Raw genomic sequence first — 15,239 nt, 5'->3', positions numbered from 1 at the left:
ACTATCAGCTTCTCATCTGCATTACCATTGCCTCACGGTTACAGGATGACTTCTGCAGTCCAGATGTCACCTTTTTCCCCAAACTTTCACTTAATACTTTAAAAATAACAACCATGTAATGAGGTACTTCAATCTCACTCTTTTGTTAACACTCCCATCCAACTGAATGAAGGTCACTCCCTATATAATTGATGAGAGCTTTTTTGTTTTTTGTTTTGTTTGTTTAAATCATGAATGAGTGTTGAATTTTGTAAAACATTTTTTCTACATTGATTAAGAGCATATGAATTACATGAATTATCTTCTTTATTCTGATTTTTAAAAGTTGAAGCAACCTTGCATTTCTTGGGAAAATCACACTTGGTTAAGCTATCTTACTCTTTCTAGATATTGCTGGATTTGATTTGCCAATATTTTGTTAGAATTTTTATAACTATGCTTCTAAAGGATATAAATGTGTAATTTTATTTCTTTTTTATTTCTTGGTGTCAGGATTATTCTGGCCTTATATTATGAGTTAGAAAGCATCCCCCTCTCTATTTCTCTAAAATAATTTATCTAAGATTGGTATGATTTCTTTCTTACATGGTTAATAAAATTTACTAGTGAAACCATCTGGGCCTGGAATTCAAGGGTTGAGGGGAACTTTAAAAAACACAGACCTACTCAGATGTTCCATTTCTTCTTATGTCAACTTTGGGCTATTATGTTTTTCAAAAAATCTTCCCATTTCATCTAAATTATTGAAATTATCAGCATAAAGTTGTTCATAATGTTTTCTTATTATTGTTTTGATTTTTGTAGGATTGGTAATGATGTTTCTCTTTTATTCTTGATATTCATTGTGTTTTATCCTGATCAATCTCACTAGGAGTTTATCTATTTTATTAATATTTTCAAAGAAATAACTTGTGGCTTGTTAATCTTGTCTAACTTATTTTTTTAAATTATTTTCCTTCCTTCTATTCATTGCAGGTTTAATTTCCTTTTCTTATCCTAACTTCTTAAGATAGAAATGTAGATCATTGATTTCTAATTTTTTTCTTTACTAAAATATGCTCTGAAAGCTATAAGTTTCTTGGTAAGTACTGCTTTATCTGCATTCCATGAATTTTGATGTATTTCCATATCGTTCTGTTTGAAATGTTTTCTAATGCTCTTAGAACTGTCTCTAGCATTAAGTGATCAGTAAGTGGTATCTCCTATTAGTTTAGTTTTTTGTTTCCCTTGTTAATAAATGAGAATAAGTTGATGGATCACCCTAACAGTTGTATTCCTTTCCTTCTGAGCCTCTGCTGTTTCTACCACCTGAAGCAGTACTCCTTCATATAGGCCCAGACTTCAACCTATTTCAAGTTAATTTTTATTCATCTAGCAGGAGTAACTACAAACATCACCTCTTCAAAGAAGCCATCCCTGATTGAGTTGGTCCTCTCATGTACTGGGTTGAATAATATCCCTGTAAAGTTCATGTCCACCCAGAACCTGTGAATGTGACCTTATTTGGAAAAAGGGTCTTTGAAGATGTAATTACATTAATAAGAGATCATACTGGATTATAGTGTGCCTACATTCAATATAACTGATGTCCTTATAAGAAGAGGGAAATCTAGACACAGAGACACACAGGAGAACATCATGTGTCAACAGAGGCAGAGATTAGAGTGATGTATCTACAAACTGAGAAATGCAAAAGATTGCCAGCAACTACCAGAAACTAAGAAAGGATCCTCCCCTGGAGTCTTCAAAGAAGCATGACCCCACCCACACCTTGATTTCAGACTTCTAGCATCCAGAACTGTGAAGGAATAAATTTCTGTCATTTAAAGCCACCCAGTTCAGGGTAATTTGTTACAGCAGACCTAGGAAACTGTTACATGTTACATGTTTTCATACTTCTTTATACTTTCCTTTCCTAGCTCTTATCAAATACTTATTACGTATGCATTATCAGGAAATCCTGATGGGGTAATAATGCTAGTCTGGCATTTTAGTGGGGGCCTCCTTCAGAGAAACTGTCATAATCTAAACCAGTATGTTAAATGGTAAGGGCTTTGAAGGGCACATCCTTTTGAGAGAGCATGTCAGTGGCCAATTACTTCAGCTTCTCAGAGCTAGTCTTAGGTACACATAACAGAGGTTTCTAATGTGTAAGTCTCCAAACTGGTCATTTTTTAAAAAGAGCAACAGATTGCCTTAGAATGGCCCTCAGGTAGGAGTCAGAGCCATTGGTTCTGCTTCCTCTCTGCCTCCAGGGGATCTGAGCAACTTGCTCAGCCTCTTTGGGTTCCAGGTTCCTTCACAGTGAAAGGAGATGGTTTGGACTAAACGTTCCTGCAGTTCCTTGTGCTGGGATATTCTGTGATTTTATGATTGTGATGTGGAGCAATAGGAGAAAGATGGTATTTAGTTCTAAAGCACAAGGCTCCTAGTCACTGCTAGCCTTCTTCCATGAAGAATATCTGAATCCAGGGCTGAAACATTTCCACAAGGAAGAGATGACCCAATGTGGTGCTGCACCAGGAAGCATTCTGCTTAAAACGTGTAGCTACTAGTTCTGACCAAGCTTGTTTTACTTGACAAAAGCAAAGGAGTAACTTGGCCATGTGGCTTAATTGGTTGGAACATCCTCTGTATACCAAAAGGTTGCGGGTTTGACTTCCATTTAAGGCACATACCTAAGTTGCAGGCAGTGGGGTCATGTACGGGAGGCAACCAATCGGTGTTTCCATCTCTCTCTCTCTCTCTCTCTCTCTCTCTCAAATCAATAATAATAATAAACGTAACAGAGTAGACCTTTCTAGGGTTTTCATTAAAAAAAAGTATTTAGTGACTGATCACCTCTTTTTTCTGGAAAGTAGTTTATACACCTGTAACAAACGAGGGAAAAAAGGATAAAAACCATGATGATTCTCAAGGTCTCTTCCAATTCTGTGACTTCAAGGCAGTTTTTTGTCAAGCTAGAGAGAGGGGCCTTGAACTAAGGATCAGGTCATGGAGTCAATCTCCAGAACTAGTAAGGTGCTGTTCATCTCACTAGTTCTCACAACCACTGTGTATCTTGGTGTTACGGAGCGAAAGGGGGTTCTTTCACATGGCGCCCTGGTGTAAAACCCAACAACTAGTGTTGAGAAAACAGATCATTATTTACAATATTCCAACCTGGGGAGGACAGTGAGCACTTCAGCTCAGAGTCTTGCTCTCCCACAGGACCAAGCACTTCCCTTGCTCCCCAAAAGGCTAGAAGCCAAAAACAAGCCCAGAAGTTCCCCATCCCTTATCTGCCAGCTGTCTCCTTCAGGATCTGGGGTACGATGTCATCAGCCTTCATATAACAGTTCAGGAAAACATGTGCCATGTTGCACTGGATCACACATGGTTCTCTCTTTGCCCTTTCAAAGCTGCATGGAGATCCCCCTTTCCTTTCATAGCCACGTGGTATTCTCCCCTAAAATGTCTGCCACTTATTTTTAAATCCCAGACTGCATCCTGTGACACAGTGGGCATGGTAACCAGTTCTGACCATTCACAGAACCTTACACAGGCTCTGTGTGCTTTTTGTGTACCATTCCATGGTCCAAAACCCCTCCCATCTTCTTGGGGCCTTGGAAGAACCAAAGCCATTTGTGTATCAAAGACACTAGCCACCAGCCACAGGCATGTGAAGGCATCCTGAAAGCTGTTTCCTTTCCCCATCCTCCAACCCACAGGCTCTGGGGATTTTTGGAGACCCCCATTCTATAACATTGGGGCTGTCTTCCCCAATATAAGCGCTGAGATGGGCAACTTTTGGCTCTTACTGATTATGTAGACTTCAAGAGATTCACTGTTTGCCTCTTAGTTTCTCCATCTGTAAAATAGGCATAGCTACTGGCAAAATTGTAAAAATGTCAAGAGTTGGGTAAAAATGTCAAGCGTTGAGCAAAAATGCCTAGTTCTTGTTAGGTTTTCAAGTGATATTTCCCATAATTCTTAGGAGCACAAAGTAAAGATAAACTACCGTGCCATAAGCACATTGAGCCTCCCTGACAACCAGACGGACTAGGATCGGCAGTACCCAAGCCACAGTACTGGCTACTTCTGTGACACCAATCTCACTTCGGCCGTTCACTGCACGCAGATGCGCCGTCTGCTTACGCCAAACAGCACTGCACGTGACGTCGGCCCGGGAAGGCCCGCCCTCCACGCAGGCTCCGCCCCGCAGCGTGCGCGCTCCCGCGAGGTGGTGACACAACGCAGGAGAGGCTGTCTGGCGGTGTAGCTCCAGATACTGAGGGGCGCCTCCTGGAAGCGGGGTTCCAGTTGCCGCCGCCTCTCTGTAGTGGCCGTGATGCGCTCGGTTCAAGGCTCCCCGCCCCTGAAAGCCCCGGCTACCCAATCAGGCGCTGCAGAACAGGTGAGGAGGCCCTCCTGGCGCCGTCGTTAGGAGAGCGGCCGGCCGAAGCGGCCGGTTGGGGCGGAGACTGTTGGACCGTGGGGCTTGGCGGGGCGTCAAGAGCCGCAGAGGGAGCCCTCTGTCCACGAGCCTCCTGGCTCCTGCCGCCTGTCTAACCTGCGCCCTTGCCGCCCCCGCCGCCCGTCCGCGCGGCCACATCCGGGCGCCCAGGCCGTAAGTGCCCGTGACCCTGGGCGGCAGGTGCTCTCCCGCAGTCCCTGAGAGGAGAAGCCTGGCGGTCGTGCTGTCGCGCCGGCTGCGGTGACCACGCTGGCTTTTCCCACTGATATGTAGTGTGATTGAATCCGTCCCACACTGGGGAGGTACGTGGCCAAGGAGAGGGGATGCTGCTCCGAAAACCCAAGGGTTCTCGCCTGGCTCCTTATCGTAAAATTTACACGTTCAGCATCCTTTTTGCTTTGCTCTGCTTTTACTAAATTTCATGCTTTAGATTTCTCATTGGGAAAAGAAACAGAACTAACTTGGGCGATGAATTCATGATGAGAGCAATGTTTCTCAGATTTGAGTAAGGCGTGGACACCTTTTAAAGGAACAGTTCTCTTCTTCTCTAGAATATGTCCCAAAACGCAGTTAGATGAACACCGGTGCAGAGCATTTTCAGAGAACGTTTATCACTACTAGGAAAGAGAAGAGATGCTTTACAATTCAGCAGCTACTGTGCTCAAAGATAAACTAGAGCTTGTTAAAGAATTCTGAATTAGTGACTCAAATCCCTTGTTTAATTTCACTTTGCAGTCTTGACTGTGTCTTGCCTTGTGTAATGACAGTACCCAATTCTCCAGCCTTGGAGAGATTTAAAAGAATCGTATTTTGTGTTATCTTATATTTGATATTATCTTGTCTTTGTGTCAGTACTTGTTTGAAACATTAGCAGAATTATAAAATGGAATACTAATGTGTATGAGTAGTTTATTTCTGTGTTTGCCTTATTTCTGTGTTTTCTGTTTTTGTTGCTTATTGAATTTGTGGTTTACATTCTTCTAGCCCTACTGGGAATGCATGATCTCGGCCCTTGTATATGCAGTCTCAAAGGAAGACACAAAAATGAGAATTCATCTGAGATTGCATATATTTATATTATATGTATATTCTCTACATATTTATTTAGCATTTTAAAAAATGAACAAAGATTCAGAGTGGGAAGACATTAGAAAGTATAACAGATTAAACTTTGCAAAAAAAAATATTGCCATATCCCTTGAAGGAACTGTGATGTTGACAGCAGGGCGTATTAGAAGGAAGTAATGTTAGTAAAGGCCTGAAACAAGAATGAGACTGGCATGTGTGGGAGAGAAGAGACCCACCTCACAGAGCAGAAAGATGTTATCTGGGGCTGCAGGGAGAACAGGTTGGTGAAATAAGATGGGATCAGTGGATGGATGGAGGTTTCAGGTAGCACACAGGCTCCAGAAAGTTTTTGAGCTGGTCATATGTTGAAGCTAGTGTCTTACAAAAGGTTATTTCAGAAGGGTGGTGTTCATGGTGAAGGCAGAAGTGGTTCATGACCTGCCTAGAGATCTGTCTGGTGATGTCTTCTGTGGTCATGTTAGATGTGTGGATTCTTTGAGGGCAAATTGATGGGACCTGATGAATGATATCATACATCATCAAAGTGAAGAACCATGTGACTCCATTCAGTGGTGATGCCCTTCTTGAACCTGGAGAACTTGGGCAGTGGGATTTGCTTGTGTCAAAGATTGTGACTATAGACTTAACTAAATGAGTTTGCAATGACAGCCATCTGTAAGTTCAGGATGTGGAACTGGAACTTGAGGAAAGTCATCTGAGGTGCAGATTTGGGAAACTACACAGGTGACTCAGAAAAGGTGAGGCCAGAAAAAGATCTCATAAAATGGGGATCAGAATTTTGCAAATGAATAGTGAGAGGAAGATGTTTGGTTAGGACTTGATGTTGAAAAATAGTTTTTTTTAATTTAAAAATAAATATTAAAATATTGATCATAAATGCAACTACATGCATTTTTCTTAACACAAAGAATGAATCATTGTTTTGATTTATTTTTGCCACAACTGTGTGCCACAGAGTATCCTTTACTTCACCCTGGCCTCTCACTCTCACAAAGACAGTGATTTCTTACAGAATTCTACCTAAGCGTTTGTAGGTATCTTTATTTTTCAAGGTCCCCTTGTAACCTTTGATACTTATATCGTTCTTTTTTAAAACACCCATCATGTCATCTCTCCTTTTCCTACTCACAGGTCTAGCTCTTCCAGGGTCTTTTTTGTCTGTGATTTTGTTTGCATATGATTTGAGAATTTGCTAATGTTTGTTAAATTTTTTTTTAAGTTGAAAAGCCATTTTTATTGAGGAATTTGGAGGGAAGGTCTCATTATGATAGTAAAAATACTAAAGTTCAATATAAAAATAAACACCACGGTGCAGAGCAGTGTCTGGCTGGGAGGACGCAGTCATGGGGGCACCAGGTGGAGACAGCAGGAAAGTGAAGCTTCTATAAAGGATGGGTGCTACCAGGGGAAGCCATTGCTGTGATGTCCTGAAGGGAAAGAAAGGGAGGGGGAGGGAGGGGCTTTCTCCTCTAAGATTAACACCCCTCCACCCACCAGATGCACATGAACAACATAATAGGTAGCAACAGGTTTCAACCTGCTCCTGTCTCAAGGGACAAACCCCAGCCCAGCCCAGGCCCATCGTGGGGCCTCTGTCCTTGCCTGTCACACTGGGGCTGCTGTGTGCCCCAACCCAGGGGAGGGGGCCAGGCCAGCACACCACAACTGTGTTGCTTCTGGTGCCTCTGGGCTGGGCGTGGATAGGTGACAGCCAGGGACAGCTGGTGAGAGGGACTGTGGGGCTGTGGGCAGGGGCTGCCCAGACCCCAATTGCACATGGCTGCAGAAGTTTTCAGTGTCTCCTACATGAATCTCATCATCTAAAGGCCGAGGCACCATCTGGAGAATTGGATGAAATAAGTTAAGAAAAACCACAGAACAACTTTCCTTCTGAGCGGCCAGAAGCCCTGCTCACAGCACAGAAATCTTCCCATCTGTGCTGGAGGAGCAGTGTGCCTGCACACACATCCAGAAAGAAAAACATTCAATGAAGATCATCCACGTGGGACCCACAGAGCCGGCACCAAGGTGTGTAGCTGCCCATGTGGTGTCCACTAGCATGTCCACTGGCCCTCCTCAGGCTGTGCCACTGGCCAAGTAGGAGAACTGGGGGAACTGGGGCCTCCACTCGCTGTCCACACACTCCATGTTGTCATCTTGGTCGGGTGGCATGTTGATCATCTGGGTGGTGAATTCCCTATCAAATACCTGGTATTGTCTCTGATATGACCTGGGGCTTGAAGGGAGGACTGAGCTTCTTCTCATGTGTCCTGCCACACAATGCTGGCGAAAAAGTGGTGCCGCATGATCTCCTTGGCGTCCTCAGAGCCTCCTCCCGGACAGCAGGGCCTCGACCTCAGGGCTGAGCATACTTGGGAAGCGGATCTCCTCCATTGGGACGAACTTGAAGAGCTTCTCGTGGTCCTGGTTGTAGAAGGGCAGCTGCCGGCACAGTAGCTCATACGTGACTATACCCAGCCCCTACCAGTCCACAGCCTGGCCATAGTCATTGTCCTCCAGCACCTCTGGTGCCAGGTCCTCAGGGGTCCCGCAGAAGGTTCATGGTGGCCTCAACCTTGACGCCCTCCTTGCACAGCCTGGAGTCAGTGATCCTGATGTGCTTGTCCTTGTCCAGCATCAGATTCTCCAGCTTGAGATCATGTTAGACCACATTCTTATTTGAGTGCAGGTAGTCCAGGGCTAACACGATCTCCGTGACATAGAAGCGGGCGGTCCTCAGGGAACACCCACTCCCAGGACAGGTGAAAGAAGAGCTCGCTACCATTGTTGTGCTCCATGACAAAGCAGAGGTGGTTGTGAGTCTGGAAGAAGTACTTAAGAACCATCAGGAAGGGGTGCCAGGAGTTCTGGAGGACGCGGTTCTCTGTGAGCGTGTATGCCACCTCATCTTTGGCCACGATGACCACCTTCTTGAGGATCTTCATGGCATAGTAGCGGCCTGTGGCCTTCTCCTTCACCAGGATCACCTTCCCAAACGTGTCCAGCAGCTTCAGGTATTCACACTCATTCATGGTCACACAGTGCCTGGGCTTGGCGAGGGATACCTCCATCTCCTCAGTCCCTGAGTTGTCACAGGGTGAGCCTGATCAGAAGTCCATCTTCTCCTCTTCCTGCCTCTTGAGCCCATCAGCCACTATCTGGATGGCAGTTGTCAACTCCTTCCGCTCCTCTGGTGTCTCCACATGGAAGGTACGCTCGATGACTGTGGCCCACCACAGGCATCGGGTGATGAAGGTGTTGGGCTGGGGCTACTCTGTCCTCATCAGCTGGCACTGCACCACAGAGAAATCATCGAGGGCAACTCGCACTGCTCCATGTCCTGCGGCCACTCTTGTGGCCAATAAAGGTGCCATCATTCTTGAGCCGGAAGTAGCAAGGCTGCCAGGTTTTGATGTACTCTCATTTGTGCAGCCAGCCCTCCTGGACAACAGCCACATTGCTCATGATGCTCAGACGTTGCTCACGCTCCTTTCATACGCGGTAGGGCCTTCAGAGTCCAGCAGTGCCCACAGCCTCGGGTGCCGCATCCCGGTGAGCGCAGACCTAGTTGGGCCGCGACCTCCAGTGCCAGCCGCTCCACATCCCCTTGGGCCAGGTCTGCTGCGTGAGCACTGGGCCACTAATGTCTAATTGAATTATGCATTTTTCACCACAGGAACCATTTCACTTGGCAGTTGATATATTGTTTTCACTTATTTTCTTAGGACTGTTAGTGAGAGAATGGGACTTTACTCCACTAAAGAACCTTCCGCTAAGGAGGGCCGCATTAGCTGAAATCGTAATGCAATAAATGGTTCTCTGATGATAGGTCTAACACAATTCAGGCCTTTAAAAACCATGGCATTTTTATATAATATTACCAAAACTTTACCTTCCTAAACTTTGATGCCAAGATTCTTAGCTGCATATATAATAGGAGTTTACATTTTAAAATCAAATTACCATATTGTTAACTGCTAGGTAACATTCAGCTGTACTTTTGTCCTAAATAAAAGTAATTACTTGAGCAGTTTGTAAGCTGTCTTATTTTCTCTGTCTTTAAACACAAATTTTGTAACTTACAAAAATATCTATTTATCATTTTTGTTGAAATCCTCACATATCTCAACAAAAAGTCTTAAGACAAACACCAGATTAACTAAGGTTTGCTAAGCTGGCTTTGATCATTCTAACAATGCATCTTATCTATTGAAATGTATTTTCTCTTCTCCGCAATCCAAAATTGGCCTCTGATCTTAAGGAGTCTGTTTCTGTTTACCAGCCTTTGTTGTGCTCTTCTCTAAACTCTTACAATTCAAATAATTTCACATTGCCTTCTGTTATACTCTTATTTCCTGGGTATTAGTATTTTCTCTGTAACCAGGCTGCAGACTCCTTGGAATCTGGAGTCAACGTTGTTACTCCTCGGTGCCCTTCATATCACTGCATAGTCGTCGTCGTCGTCGGCAGCCGTCCGTCTCGAGAGACGATGGTGTAGCTTCTTAAGAGTGTATCTGCACAGCCGAGAATGGCTGTGCAGTCCGACTCGGGAGTGACACGGCGTCTGTCTCCTCCCGTGTTGAATCGACATCTTGTGATGACGCTGGAGTGTCCTCTCCAGTGAAGCTGAAGCTACAGAGCCTGGGCAGGGTGATATGGAGGGTCTACTGTTGCCCATGCAGCAGACCCCCCCTCTCTTCGCAGCTGAAGGGTCCAAGGGAAAGACGGAGTCAATACAGCTTGGCTTCAGGTGCGCCGCAGGAGTTGCCGGTGTTGACTACAACGTCAAACCGCCTTAGGGACTCCGGCTCCGGATTTTCTGTCGGGGTTTACTCCCTTAGCCTTTCCCCTGAAGAGGTATGCCGCAAGGCAGCGGAGGTTTTTTGGAGTCAGAGTTTTCCTTCTCTGATGTGCCCTGACTGGAAGATCGAACCAGCGACACTTAGCTCTCAGGCCGACGCTCAATCCACTGAGCCAAACCAGCCAGGGTACCTTCTGGGTAGTCCCTCAGGAAAGCAGGTCCAGTTTGATGCAAATGAAAACAATAAAAATGTGGGACCCACTTATGAGTAAATAATTTCTCCAAACTGCATAGTACTCATCATTAAATCATTAAAGGCCTTTCTTCCCCCAAGGACCTTGACTTTAGGCTATTAAATAAAACATTTAAAAAAATTTTTTAGTTCAACTATCACAAAAAAATGTTCAGATCAGAATTCCTATGTCATGAAGAGTTTTTAAGCTAGACTAACCTGTCAAGAGGAGGATTTGATGCTAGAAACTGAAGATATCAGTCAAAGGTAGCTTTTTAAAAATAGTTCTGTTTTTTCTTCTGATGATAAAATTAATATATGCCCTTTAAGAAATATAGGCAAGCCTAGGGAAGAAAATGAAGATGATCTATTATTTCATTACTCAGAAATAACTAACCACTATTAACATTTTGGCTTCTGTCCTTCCATTTTGCCCTACTCTTAGGCACGGTATAATTTTTTCACTTAATATATCATGGACATCTTTCTATGTCAGTAAATATCTACATGATCACCTTTAGTAGTCACATTGTATCCTATTGCATAAACGGACCATGTTTAATTTAACCCATCCCCTGTAATACACATTAGTTTAGAAACAATGTTTTGTTATTATACACAATACTATTACGAACATCTTCATACATATTTTAGTTTTATCCTGTTATTTTCTAAGGTTCAATTTATGGAAGTGCGATAGGTTTAATATAGAGGGTAGGCATGTTAAAAATTGTCATATTTGGGGTCCCTACCCAAAGTCCTTACAGCCTATGGTTTTGGGGATGGGGAAGAAGATAATACAGCTTTTTTTTTTTTTTAATTTTTGATTTATTTATAGCTTTTCTATTACAGTTGTCCCATTTTTTCCCCATTGCCCCCCCCACCTAGCCCACCCCTTCTCCCACATTCAGTCCCCACCTTATTGTACATGTCCATGGGTTATTCATACTAGTTCCTTTATTAAACCCTTCCCCTACTTACCCCCCTTCTCTCCCTCCCCGCCTTCCCTCTGGTAACTGTTAGTCTGCTCCTTGTTTAAATGCCTCTGGTTCAGTTTTGCTCGTTTGTTTGTGTTGTTCATTAGTTTCCTGTATCAAGTGAAATCATATAGTATTTTTCTTTCATTCCCTGGCTTATTTCACTAAGCATTATTCTCTTAGTTCATCCATGTTATCACAAATGGTAAGAGTTCCTTCTTCCTTTCTGCTACATAGTATTCCATTGTGTAAATGTACCACAGTTTTTTGATCCACTCATCTACAGATGGGCACTTAGGCTGTTTCCAGCACTTGGCTATTGTAAATAGCACTGCTATGAACATAGGTTCATAAGTTCTTTTGAATTGGGCTTTCAGGTTTCTTTGGGTATAATCCTAGCAATGGAATCACTGGTTCAAAGGGCAGTTCCATTTTTAGTTTTTTGAGGAAATTCCATACTGTTTTCCATAGTGGCCGCACCAGTCTGCATTCCCACCAGTGGTGCACTAGGGTTCCTTTTTCTCCACATCCTCGCCCGCACTTGTTTATTGATTTGTTGATGATGGACATTCCGACTGGTGTAAAGTGGTATCTCATAGTGGTTTTTATTTGCATCTCTCTGATGGCTAGTGATGTTGAGCATTCTTTCATATGTCTGTGGACCCTCTGTATGTCCTCCTTGGAGATGTGTTAGTTCAGGTCCTTTGCCCATTTTTTAATTGGGTTGCCTGTCTTCTTGGTGTTGAGATGTATAAGTTCTTTATATATTCTGAAGATCAACCCTTTGTCTGAGGTATCATTGGCAAATATGTTTTCCCATATGGTTGGTTCCCTTTTCATCTTGCTGATGTTTTCTTTTGCTGGGCAGAAACTCTTTAGTTTGATGTAGTCCCGTTTTTTATTCTTTCCTTTATTTCCCTTGCCTTAGGAAATATATCAGTAAAAATATTGCTACATGGGATATCTGAAATTTTCCTGCCTATATTTTCCTCTAGGGCTTTTATGGTGTCACAGCTTGCATTTAAGTCTTTGATCCATCTTGAGTTTATTCTAGTGTATGGTGTAAGTTGGTGGTCTAGTTTCATTTTTTTGCACGTCCCTGTCCAGTTCTCCCAGCACCATTTGTTGAAGATGCTCTTCTCATTCCATTTTATGCTCCTTCCCCCTTTGTCAAATATTAGTTGACCATATAGGCCTGGGTTTGTTTCTAGGCTCTCTATTCTGTTCCATTGATCTATATATCTGTTCTTATGCCAGTACCAGACTGTTTTGATTACAGTGGCCTTGTAGTATAGTTTGATGTCAGGTTCTGTGATTCCTCCTACTGTGTTCTTCTGTCTCAAGATTGCTGTGGCTATTCGGGTTCTTTTTTGGTTCCACATAAATTTTTGAAGTATTTGTTCTAGGTCTGTGAAATATGTCACTGGTATTTTAATAGGGATTGCATTGAATCTATAAATTGCTTTGGGTGGTATGGACATTTTAATGATATTGATTCTTCTCATCCATGAACATAGTACATGCTTCCATTTATTTGTATCTTTCTTAATTTCTTTCTTCAGTGCTTTCTGAGTACAGGTCTTTTATCTCTTTGGTTAAGTTTATTCCTAGGTACTTTATTTTTCTTGTTGCTGTAGTAAATGGATATTTTTTTCTAGTTTCTATCTCTGATATTTTATTGTTGGGGTACAGGAATGCCTTTAATTTCTGAATATTGACTTTGTACCCTGCTATTTTGGCAAATTCACTTATTATGTCAAGTAGCTTTTTAGTGGAGTCTGTAGGGGTTTCTATGTACTATCATGTCATCTGCAAATAATGACAGTTTTACTTCCTCTTTTCCAATTTGGATGCCTTTTATTTCTTTTTCTTGTCTGATTGCTATGGCTAGGACTTCCAAGATGATGTTGAATAGGAGTGGAGAGAGTGGACATCCTTGTCTTGTTCCTGATCTCAGGGGGAATGCTTTTAGTTTTTGCCCATTGAGTATGATGTTGGCTTCAGGTTTCTCTTATGGCCTTTATTTTGTTGGGGTACGTTCCCTCTATTCCCATTTTGCTGAGTGTTTTCATCATAAATGGATGTTGTACTTTATCAAATGCTTTTTCAGCATCTGTTGATATGATCATGTGATTTTTAACTTTCATTTGTTTATGTGGTGTATTACATTTATTGATTTGTGAATATTAAATTATCCTTGCATCCCTGGGATGAATCCCACTTGATCGTGGTGTATGATCTTTTTCATGTGTTGCTGGATCCAGTTTGCCAATATTTTGTTGAGAAGTTTAGCATTTGTGTTCATCAGCAATATTAGCCTGCAGTTTTCTTTCTTTGTTGTGTTTTGACTTGGTTTTGGAATTAGAGTAATACTGGCTTCATAGAAAGAGTTTGGGAGTCTTCCCTTTTCTTGGATTTTTTGGAATAGTTTGAGAAGGGTAGGAGTTAGTTCTTCCCTAAATGTTTTGTAAAATTCGCCTGTGAAGCCATCTGGTCCAGGGCTTTTGTGTGCCGGAAGTTTTTTGATTACTGCTTCAATTTCACTCTCTGTTATCGGTCTATCACGCTTTCTTCTTTTTCTTGGTTCACTTCTGGAAGATTATATGTTTATAGAAATTTGTCCGTTTCATGTAGGTTGTCATGTTTCTTGCCATACAGTTGTTTGTAGTAATTTCTTATAATCGTTTGTATTTCTGTGATATCGGTTGTGATTTCTCCTCTTTCATTTCTGACTTTTGTTTATTTGGGTCGTTTCTCCTTTTCTTGATGAGCCTGGCTAAAGGCTTGTCAATTTTGTTTATCTTTTCAAAGAACCACCTCCTAGTTTTATTGATTTTTTGAATTGTTTGTTTAGTCTTATGTCATTTAATTCTGCTCTAATCTTGATTATTTCTTTCCTTCTACTCTGGACTTTGTTGTTGTTCCTCTAGTTCTTGTAGCTGTAGCGTTAGATTTTTTACTTGAGATTCTTCTATCCTTTTCAGGTAGGCCTGTATTGCTATGAACTTTCCTCTCAGGACTGCTTTTGCTGTGTCCCATAGGTTTTGGGTTGTGTATTCATTATCATTTGTTTCCAGAAACTTTATGGTTTCTTTCTTGAGGTCATTGTTAACCCATTTATTATTTAGTAGCATGTTATTCATTCTCCATGAGTTTGAATGTCTTTGAATTTTTTCTTTGAGGTTGATTTCCAGTTTCAAGGTATTGTGATGTGAGAAGATGCTTGATTTAATTTCAGTTTTCTTCGATTTGTCCTACTGTGTGGTCTATCTTTGAAAATGTTCCATGTGCACTTGAAAAGAATGTATATTTTGCTTCTTGGGGGTGAAAAGTTCTATGTATATCAACTAAGTCCATTTGATCTAGAGTGTTATTCAATGCCTCAATATCCTTGGTGTTTCCTTGCTTCGAAGATCTGTCCATTGTTGACAGTGGAGTGTTAAAGTCCCCTACTATGAGTGTGTTGCTGTTGATATCCTTGTTGTAGCCTTTCAGGATTTTCCTTACATATTTGGATGCTCCTATGTTGGGTGTATATATGTTTACAGGGTTATATCTTCTTGATGGATTGTTCCCTTAAGTATTATGAAATGCCCTTCTTTGTCTCTTTTTATGTCCTTTGCTGTGAAATCTGTTTTGTCTAAGTATTGCTAACCCAGCTTTTTTTTCATGTCCATGTGCTTG

At 42.2% G+C, this 15,239-nt stretch overlaps 1 protein-coding gene and 1 pseudogene across 4 annotated transcripts in view; one reads left to right on the top strand and one right to left on the bottom strand.

Annotated features, from left to right (window-relative positions):
• The first annotated feature begins 4,212 nt into the window (after positions 1-4,212).
• The window catches only part of ENTPD4 (ectonucleoside triphosphate diphosphohydrolase 4), a 48,274-nt gene continuing 37,247 nt past the window's right edge, over positions 4,213-15,239 (top strand). For all 4 annotated transcript variants that reach the window (XM_090290152.1, XM_090290151.1, XM_090290150.1 and 1 more), the window contains exon 1: positions 4,213-4,396. The gene's annotated coding sequence lies outside the window, so the exon portion shown is untranslated. The remainder of the gene's footprint in view (positions 4,397-15,239) is intronic.
• Positions 7,622-9,010, bottom strand: LOC150000220 (RAC-alpha serine/threonine-protein kinase pseudogene; annotated as a pseudogene).

Source organism: Furipterus horrens, unplaced genomic scaffold, assembly GCF_987537825.1.
Source record: "Furipterus horrens unplaced genomic scaffold, mFurHor1.1.pri manual_scaffold_10, whole genome shotgun sequence".
Classification (NCBI taxonomy): Eukaryota; Metazoa; Chordata; class Mammalia; order Chiroptera; family Furipteridae; genus Furipterus; species Furipterus horrens.
This window is presented reverse-complemented; position numbering and strand designations above follow the sequence as displayed.